General features: G+C 36.0%; 1 pseudogene; it reads right to left on the reverse strand.

Moving 5' to 3' along the window:
• Window positions 1-3,937: 3,937 nt before the first annotated feature.
• On the reverse strand, window positions 3,938-4,056 carry LOC128661960 (uncharacterized; annotated as a pseudogene).
• Between the last annotated feature and the right edge of the window lie 6,849 nt (window positions 4,057-10,905).

The raw sequence follows: 10,905 nt of genomic DNA on the forward strand, positions 1-10,905 counted from the left end.
AGGAACATTCTGCACCTTAGATGTTGAAGGAACTGCAACAGGCAATGGTACTTTACTAAAGGAAATATTATCTGCTTTAACAAGTTTGTCATGACAATCAATACAAACAACAGCTGGAGGAATAGCTACCAAAAGTTTACAGCAGATACACTTAGCTTTGGTAGATTCAGCACTTGACAGCGATTTTCCTGTAGTATCTTCTGACTCAGATACAACGTGAGACATCTTGCAATATGTAAGAGAAAAAACAACATATATATAAAGCAAAATTGATCAAATTCCTTAAATGACAGTTTCAGGAATGGGAAAAAATGCCAAAGAACAAGCTTCTAGCAACCAGAAGCAATAAAAAATGAGACTTAAATAATGTGGAGACAAAAGTGACGCCCATATTTTTTCGCGCCAAATAAGACGCCCACATTATTTGGCGCCTAAATGCTTTTTGGCGCCAAAAATGACGCCACATCCGGAACGCCGACATTTTTGGCGCAAAATAACATCAAAAAATGACGCAACTTCCGGCGACACGTATGACGCCGGAAACGGAAATAGAATTTTTGCGCCAAAAAAGTCCGTGCCAAGAATGACGCAATAAAATGAAGCATTTTCAGCCCCCGCGAGCCTAACAGCCCACAGGGAAAAAGTCAAATTTTAAGGTAAGAAAAATGTTAAATTAAAATGCATTATCCCAAATATGAAACTGACTGTCTGAACATAAGGAAAGTTGAACATTCTGAGTCAAGGCAAATAAATGTTTGAATACATATATTTAGAACTTTATAAACAAAGTGCCCAACCATAGCTAGGAGTGTCACAGAAAATAAGACTTACTTACCCCAGGACACTCATCTACATATAGCAGATAGCCAAACCAGTACTGAAACGAGAATCAGCAGAGGTAATGGTATATATAAGAGTATATCGTCGATCTGAAAAGGGAGGTAAGAGATGAATCTCTACGACCGATAACAGAGAACCTATGAAATAGACCCCTTAGAAGGAGATCACTGCATTCAAATAGGCAATACTCTCCTCACATCCCTCTGACATTCACTGCGCGCTGAGAGGAAAACCGGGCTCCAACTTGCTGCGGAGCGCATATCAACGTAGAATCTAGCACAAACTTACTTCACCACCTCCATCGGAGGCAAAGTTTGTAAAACTGAATTGTGGGTGTGGTGAGGGGTGTATTTATAGGCATTTTGAGGTTTGGGAAACTTTGCCCCTCCTGGTAGGAATGTATATCCCATACGTCACTAGCTCATGGACTCTTGCTAATTACATGAAAGAAATATATATATATACACACACACACATATATATATATATATATATAGACACACACACACATATACTGTATGTATGTATATATATATATATATATATATAGATAGATAGATAGATAGATAGATAGATAGATAGATAGATAGATATCCAGTTTGGTCTGCACACTTTCAATAAGTATTCAGTCGTAGTCAGCAATTTTCATAATTTCACATGACTCCAACATATAATTTCATCAAAAAAGAAAATGTATGCTTACCTGATAAAGAATACAGACCTTAAGGTATCAAGGTCCTTCAGGTAGAAAGGGCCTGCTCGGTCTATCCTCAGCTCCGGACGTAGTGGTCAAATGTAGCCCCTTGTGCAGGCTATCCGGAGAGCTGGGGAAGCCAGACGGCGCACACAGTGACGTCACATGTTGCTGTGTGTCTTGCCGATGTCGCTCCACTAGGTGTGCTGGTGCTATGTCATGGCGTGTCCGTTGTTGAAGTACAGGTTCCGGGTCCGATGACTGCCAGAAAATAGTGGATCTAAGGTAAGTCTTCACCGGTACTGGTCCTCCGTTGTAGCGTATCCGGTATGTAGAAGCTGCTTGAAGTGTTAAAGCCAAGGTGACTGCTGCACTATTGAGAAGGCAGGCAAGTGAACGGCTGTACTGGCTGTCTCCAAGTATGCAAGTACTGTTCTTTTGAAGGCAGGGGTACAATAGGAATGTTGCGAGATGGGGTCCTCAGGGCATGCTCACTCTTATATAGAATATGGAGGAAAGAAGCGAGGAACTCCAAAACTCTTGCCAAAGTGGGTTTATTTGAGCAAACAAGTAAAAGACACGGTCACAGTGTGCTAGGGGTGTTAGATCTGACGCGTTTCGCGCATGCTCACATGCGCTTCATCAGAGATCTACAGGTGTTCACCTGTGATCAGGTTAAATACTAATGTTGGCCAATAATATGTGAGTAAAGTCGGGTTTGTCACATGTGAGGGTGAGGGATAAAGATGAAACTAATAAGGTATACCAAAGCGCCAACTATACGAAGGCTGGGTCTGGACCTAATGCAATATTGTCAAACGATTACAATAAACTATTTATTGAGTACACAAATAAGTTAAAAACATGGATCCATGTATAAACAATCAAATTTATACAACAATAATAGCTAAATGAATAGTTAAAACAAATAGTTATGTAACGGATATAGCATTTAAAATTGTGCAAACATTGCTCTTAAAAATATTCCTAAAAAATTCCAAATTTAGTATAAGGCTCACAACAGAAATTCAACTTTGTGTTTACCATAGACACATACACAAATTTGTACAGCAATAATAGCTAAATGAATAGTTAAAACAAATAGTTAAATAGCAGATATGGCATTTAAAATTGTGCAAACAATGCTCTTAAAAAATATTCCTAAAAAATTCCAAATTAAGTATAAGGCTCACAACAAAAATTCAACTTTGTGTTTACCACATGCACATAATAGGTGAAATATATTAGTCAGTTATATAATATTATCGAACCAATAATGTTCTCGATTCTATGCAATACTAAATATTGCCAATAGTGACTAATGTGTAAGGCTCTGAGTAAGACCTTTAACTGTGTGTTTACCACATACGCATTGTCAAGTAAAAAATATTGTGACAGCAATAAGCCAATGTAAAGAATGTGTATCAAAAAAGTTGTGTGCAAAAATTAGTGTACAAAAGATATTAATGGTCAAAAAATAGGTTGATCTTCAAAAAACGTGAATTAAGAACAAAGATTGTGAAAAATGAAAAACCAAAAATTTACAAAAACATTGTGGTGTGTTCCAATAGTAACTTATATAAATGTAAATAATAGTCCAAAAAAAAGGGTCCAACAGTGAAAACTTAATAGAAAAAATAATCCAACAATAAATTATAATAAGTAGTGTGTCTCTTTAAGAAAAAACAATAATCCTTAAAGTGTTGTGAATCCTAACAGCAATAGTAATGGTGATTTTCCAAGTGTTTTATACTGAATAGCAGTGTCAGTACTTGCTAGCCATAGTAGCCAAGTGTTTTATACTGAATAGTAGTGTCAGTACTTGTTAGCCAAGTGTTTTATACTGAATAGCAGTGTCAGTACTTGCTAGCCGTTTTCCAACCCAAAATTCTATCTTCTTGGCAAATATTTTGTTATAATCCCTGGCCTGGATGATCCTTCTGTAAAAGAAAGATATGATGGTGTAGATTGTTTTTAGATCAATAGAAAATGAAATTGTGCTTACCAGTCGACGCGTTTCGGTCACAAAGAGACCTTTATCAAGACTGGTTTTATGGTGTTAGTAGTGGTCTTTTTATACTAGACTGATTGCTGGCCATAAAATTGTGGAACAGGAAGTGTTTGTTAAGCACTTCCTGTTTTACTGACCTTAAATGTGTGTTTAAAATATACAGTTTATAGTTTAAAAATTTGTGATTAAAAAATCCATTATAATACATTTAGATGGTATCCTTATTTTGTCAAGCTCTGTCTGCATCTGATCATTTTTATTCAGAGAAAATACAAAAATTCCTGTTAGAATACAGTGTTCCAGATTTGGAAAAATATATATACAAACCCAGCCTTTTTAGTTATGACTTCATACCTATTATTTAATTTATTTTTTTATTTTTTATTTTTTTCTTCCTACCGCACCTGGTGTTCCCAGGCGGTCTCCCATCCAGGTACTGACCAGGCCTGGCCATGCTTAACTTCCAAGAGCAGACGAGATCAGGTGCATTCAAGGCAGTGTGGCTGTAGACATTTCTGTATTAGCCCTATTTCTCATCATGATCTGATCAGAAAGAGAGTTTACTGTCATCTCCAAGCCGTTTTTCAGCTATTTCTATTGGGTATAATCTCGGCTTGGTTTCTATTGGATGGGGCAGGGGTGTGTATAATAGGCTCAATTTCATTGGATAGTAGTTGGAATGTTGTTAAAACATTCCCTTATCTGTCATAATAAAGCCATTTTAGCGTATATGTTAAGGTGTCATTTTTAGATGTCATTTCTAGATGCCAATTTTTACATATGCTTGCTAATCTAAGAGAATAAAAAGCGGAAACAAGACATATTCTATATAAAGGACGGACTTGCTAGTTTCATCTTTTACTTATTACACAATCTATGCTGATTATATATCCCTTACAATATTCCTAATGGTGTTATATTGTTGTCTTCTATATACTGGATTTTGCTATAGTGCTATGTCTGTGCTGAGGTGTGAATTATTATCCAGAATAAAGAGAAATGTTTTTTTTGTTTTTTTTGTTTTTTATACAAACAAGGTGAAACCTCAATAGGTTTTAAGTGGAACAGAAACGTATGGGAACCAGATGGTGGTGTAGAAATATTAAACAACCTTTATTTGTTTAACATAAATATCCAATCGAGTGGGAAAGTGACCTCTATACTAGTAGTGTCTTATCTGGAGAGATATTAGCCCTGATTAATGCATTATGTAATCATAGAAAAACTATCAGATAAACTATCCTCAAATCTTTTTTCAAATTTAGAATAGACACCTATCATTACAAACTCATTGGTGTGTGGCATATAGCGTACCCTAGTGACGAGTGTAAAGCATCTGTGGGTTAACCTAGTTCACCCAAAACCTTTTTCTTTTTAAATTATAATTTATAATTATATTTGTTCCTGTTTATGTACTATATATCCAGAGTATTATGTCTGAGTTTATATATATGAATGATTGAATTGCTGTCTTCTTTAAATATGAACATCAAATATGTTTTAGGTACTAACCTTGTGAAAATCTATCTAAATCACAAAGTTTATAGAGGGGTATGTAGCTAGCAGTGCTAGAGTATTAGGAATAGAGCCATAATGCAACCAGAAGATGCCCATATGTGGGTATACGTTTAAAATTTGTCATATATGCAGAGAGAGGTGGATATAGCAGGAGGTATTCATACACAGTTAGGGGAATTTAGTTTTTTTAGAAGATCGTTGATTATGATACTTGCTATCATGTTTCACAACCCGTGTATTCATAAAAGCAAACACAGTATTATATTGTTCTTCGCCAAAAGAGGCACTTCTCATGGGATTAGTATTAGACTATTATTTACATTCATATAAGTTACTATTGGAACACACCACAATGTTTTTGTAAATTTTTGGTTTTTCATTTTTCACAATCTTTGTTCCTAATTCACGTTTTTTGAAGATCAACCTATTTTTTGACCATTAATATCTTTTGTACACTAATTTTTGCACACAACTTTTTTGATACACATTCTTTACATTGGCTTATTGCTGTCACAATATTTTTTACTTGACAAAGGGTATGTGGTAAACACACAGTTAAAGGTCTTACTCAGAGCCTTACACATTAGTCACTATTGGCAATATTTAGTATTGCATAGAATCGAGAACATTATTGGTTCGATAATATTATATAACTGACTAATATATTTCACCTATTATGTGCATGTGGTAAACACAAAGTTGAATTTTTGTTCTGAGCCTTATACTTAATTTGGAATTTTTTAGGAATATTTTTTAAGAGCATTGTTTGCACAATTTTAAATGCCATATCTGCTATTTAACTATTTGTTTTAACTATTCATTTAGCTATTATTGCTGTACAAATTTGTGTATGTGTATATGGTAAACACAAAGTTGAATTTCTGTTGTGAGCCTTATACTAAATTTGGAATTTTTTAGGAATATTTTTAAGAGCAATGTTTGCACAATTTTAAATGCTATATCCGTTACATAACTATTTGTTTTAACTATTCATTTAGCTATTATTGTTGTATAAATTTGATTGTTTATACATGGATCCATGTTTTTAACTTATTTGTGTACTCAATAAATTGTTTATTGTAATCGTTTGACAATATTGCATTAGGTCCAGACCCAGCCTTCGTATAGTTGGCGCTTTGGTCCAGACCCAGCCTTCGTACAGTTGGCGCTTTGGTCCAGACCCAGCCTTCGTACAGTTGGCGCTTTGGTCCAGACCCAGCCTTCGTATAGTTGGCGCTTTGGTCCAGACCCAGCCTTCGTACAGTTGGCGCTTTGGTCCAGACCCGGCCTTCGTATAGTTGGCGCTTTGGTTTACCTTATTAGTTTCATCTTTCCATTTTGACAACTAGGTGTCAAATTATCAAAGCCAGAGGTCTTATTTAGTAGGCGCTAGGTGTACTCCACTATGAGGGATAAAGATGTCAAATGTGAAATTGTTTAAAAATACTTAAAAAATGTTTACTTTAAAATAATAGTGCAAGTTGGATTGTATGTGACACTACGTGATGACATTTACTAAAAAATTTTTTTTAAGTTATTGCTAATATTGGCAATAATTAATCATTCTTATAAGTCTATCATAATAATGCTGGTAGCATTTTACAAATGGCTATAAACAGGACACAAATACTCAGTTATAAGACATTCTGCTTTAAAGATTTTCCAACTAAAAAGATTTTATAAAAAAACTATATAAAAGAAGAATTATTGTGAAAAAACACAAAACATTAAAGAAAACAACATGAAATGAGAAAAAGATTTTCTTTTTGTTATTTTGAGCACAAATTAGAAGCTAAAAGACTAAATAAACTATTATTACTGCCTAAAAATGCTTTTGCATACTTGAATATTCATGTGAAAAGTACGGAAGCTCTAATTGTGCTCGGGTATTACAAAATGTTGTTTAGGTAAAGACAATATATTAACTGTATGCTCTTAACCATGGTTTATTAAAGATAAGATAAATTATATCTATTCTATACAAGGAATTCTCTCATAATGTATAGAGAATAATTTCAGGACAGGTGACCATAGGTGTGAAACTAAAACTAAAAATCTAGATAGAATAAATAATTTATATATGTTGGGGACAATTCTGGCTAAACGTGTATATAGTAAATACTAGTAAACTGCCACTTATGACCCAATATTTGAATGGACCCAATAGTAGGGGAACATTAGGGAGCATTATGCACTAGTGTCACTTATGCTCCTTCAAACTAGACTAGATGCTATGGCACTACTCGGGAGATATTACAGGACAGTGGTGCTGTAAACACAAGTACTGGCCTAATTGTGAAATGATTTCAAATGGGGGTATACAGCAATGAATGTTGTATCTTGGTTAGAGCAGAAAGAAGAAATTGTGAATAAGAGCACGAGAAGTTAAATAATAACTGAAAATTAATAAGTTGAAAAAATAACTTTGAAAATGATAAGAAACAAAGTAAAAAAATAATGACAATATGTATTGGGGAAAGTAAAAATTATGAACACTAACTAAGTTATGTGGTGTAACTAATATTAGCAAGGGAAAATGAACTGTCTGAGTAAAAAAGACAGAGGAGAACTACTCTTTAAGTTGCTCTCTCGTGGCCTTAACAAGAGGAAATTCTAAACTAGTCTATAAATAAATCCAAATCTTGTCTCTTGTTGATACCTTTTGGGAACTTGGTCTGTAGAGTGAAGATCCAGAAAGCTTCCTTTCTTTGGAGCTTACTTATTCTATCTCCACCTCTAATATCTTTGCTAATATGCTCTATACCTACAAACGAGAAAAGGTGCTTTATATGTGTACCATGGGAGCGGAAGTGTTTAGCCACTGGTGTTTTTGGAATGTCCTCTTCTAGTGATAGTAAATGTTGTCTAATTCGATCTTTAAGTGGGCGTGTAGTTAGGCCTACATATTGTTGGAAACATTGTTGGCATGTGATGTGACTAAATACACCACAAATTGGCTGGTACAGTCTATTCTCTGTCTAATAGGAAAGGTTCTCCCTGTAATTGAAGATGTGAAATGGTCGCTCTTTTGGGTGTAGTTGCAACTTTTGCATATGCGCCCACACCTGAAGAAGCCTTTGGTTGGGGTTAACCAGTTGGTGCTATGTTGTGGCTTGTTGGTAAAATGTTTCCTAACTTTATCTCCTACTGTAGGGGCTTTTTTTGCCACACACTTAATTTGTTGTCTTGATACATCTCTAAGTTTGTTATCGCTTTGGAGAATAGGTATTTGTGTATTATTTTGCAAATATCTTCGTACTGTCTACTATATTGAGTAGAAAAGACTATATCATTAGAAGTTATTTTCTGTTTTGCATAGGTAGATCTATTACTACTGTTGTAACTGGAAAATAGGGTATGTCTATCTATTTTACTAACCTTACCTGGTAAATGTATTTTTTGACGGATCATCTAATTACTACTGGGAATATCACTCCTGCCCAGCAGAGGGCGGCAAAGCGCACCACAGCAAAGCTGATAAATATCATCTCCCTTCCCTCCCACCCCAGGCATTCGACTGAAGTATAGGAGAAAGGAAGTAACAAGGTACAGAGGTGTCTGAAGTTTATAATAAACCAACAACCTGTCTATTTAACAGGGCGGGCCGTGGACTCATCGTGTCAAAAAAGAAATAACCTGTAGGGAAGCATCAGTAATAAAGAAATTAGCTAACTTAAGAGCTTTTATCCTATCCTGAATCTCATCAAGGGGAGTGTCTGTCTTGATAGCATCAGACAAGGCATCAAACCAATAAGCTGCCGCGCTAGTGACGGTAGCAATGCACACCGCAGGTTGCCATTGTAACCCCTGGTGTACATACATCTTCTTGAGTAACCCCTCTAATTTTTTATCCATAGGATCATTAAAGGCACAACTATACTCTATGGGAATAGTAGTTCTCTTGGCCAGAGTGGAAACAGCCCCTTCCACCTTGGGGACTGTCTACCAAGACTCCTTAATAGAGTCCACTATGGAAAACATCTTTTTAAAAATAGTAGATGGAGAAAAAGGGATACCCGGTCTCTCCCATTCCTTAGCAATCATCTCAGTAGTTCGATCTGGGACAGGAAAAACCTCCACCAAGGAAGGTACATCAAAATATTTGATTAGCTTACTGGATTTCTTAGGATTGACTATGACCGTGGTGTCGCTGTCATCCAACATAGCTAAAACCTCCTTGAGTAACAGGCAGAGGGGATCTAGCTTAAATCTGAAGGATACAACTTCAGTATCAGCAAGAGGAATTACACTGTCAGAATATGAAATTTCACCTTCAAATTCTATCCCTATAGCTTTAAGTTCTCTCAATACATGAGGAACAGAAAGGGATTGGTGGTTCCTAATTGGCATCAAAACACAATGAACAGGTGGCACCTTGCAGAGCCTCTTGGTCCATCTTGACTCACAATAAATCAATTTATCATAAAAAGATTACATTTTATTAATAAAAGTCAAAAACATAAAAAACGTTGTCACTTTAATTTTTTAACTGTAACTTTTTTACTCCTTTTATAATCTTAAGTGTAGAGAGGCCAGAATGCTTAAATAACCCTGCAGAACACCTCTACACCTCAGCAGTACTTTGCTGAGTTGCCTACCTTCCTCTGAGCAGGAGCCGTTTCCTCACGAACACAACCGGAACCTAGCAGCAGTTGCAGAAGTCGGTCTCCGGTTTTAAACACGCATATATATCACAAAATGCATAGTATGACAGGAAGATGTACAACTTCACCTTACAATGAGCGGGAAGTGAATAGAAAAGGCACGCAATCAATTGCCGCTTCCTCTAGAACCACCCATCGTGGGCATGCCAATAAGTCATCTCCCGGTCGGCTATTATTAGTTATGAAACCGCCACCACATTAAATCCAGCCCCAGTGCCTGCGTCTAAGCTGCCCATAGTGTCTCCTATGTCCCTAGGAGAATCTATGCCTCTTATAAAGAGCCTAATTCCAATGAGGTTTGTCCCATTTTATGAAATAAAGTGCCCAACTTTTTCTGAGTTCTTCCTACCCCCAGAAATAAAGCCAGCACTTACCTCATATTCTGCCTGACAGCAAGGCAGCTCCCAGGTTTGAGAGGTCCTCTCCCTCACATGGACCTGCGAAACAAAAGAAAGTCCTGAGTAATATCCCTCAGGTTTTCAGGGTTAGGGCAGCATCAGTATATGGGAGGCGCAGTGAGAATTATGTCCCACAAGTTCCCATTGCTCTAAAGCCACCACTGCTCTACTGAAGATACTGATATGGACTACGGCTACAACCTAGAACAAAGCAGCACAATCTTGCACTACTTAAAAAATAATTAACTCTTAATTGAAGAATCTTTTTCTAACACCTAACTTTACCACTTCCTTGCTCTAACATAGGCAAAGAGAATGACTGGGGTGGGAGGGAAGGGAGGTGATATTTATCAGCTTTGCTGTGGTGCTCTTTGCCGCCTCCTGCTGGGCAGGAGTGATATTCCCAGTGTTAATTAGATGATCCGTGGACTCATCGTGTCATTAAAAAGAAAAATTTATTTTTCAATGTTTTGGCCCCTGTTCGGGCCTTTGTCAAGATAACAAATATAATATAATATTATTATATTAATAATATGAATATCAGAATAGGGAATTGGGTATCCTCCGCCAATTAACAACCGCTTTAACATCTAATTTGTCACATACTAGATGGTTGTTTATGTAAATATTTCTGTAAATAAATATGTGTATATATGTAACTAATCCAATATATTATAATTCTTTTTCTCATTATATTATGTCTCTACCAGTAAGAAAAATGAATGAAACAAAAGCAGGAAGTTTACATGATGGAGCAAAAAAGTATTTTGCATCACATAT

Source organism: Bombina bombina, chromosome 5 (genome assembly GCF_027579735.1).
Source record: "Bombina bombina isolate aBomBom1 chromosome 5, aBomBom1.pri, whole genome shotgun sequence".
Classification (NCBI taxonomy): Eukaryota; Metazoa; Chordata; class Amphibia; order Anura; family Bombinatoridae; genus Bombina; species Bombina bombina.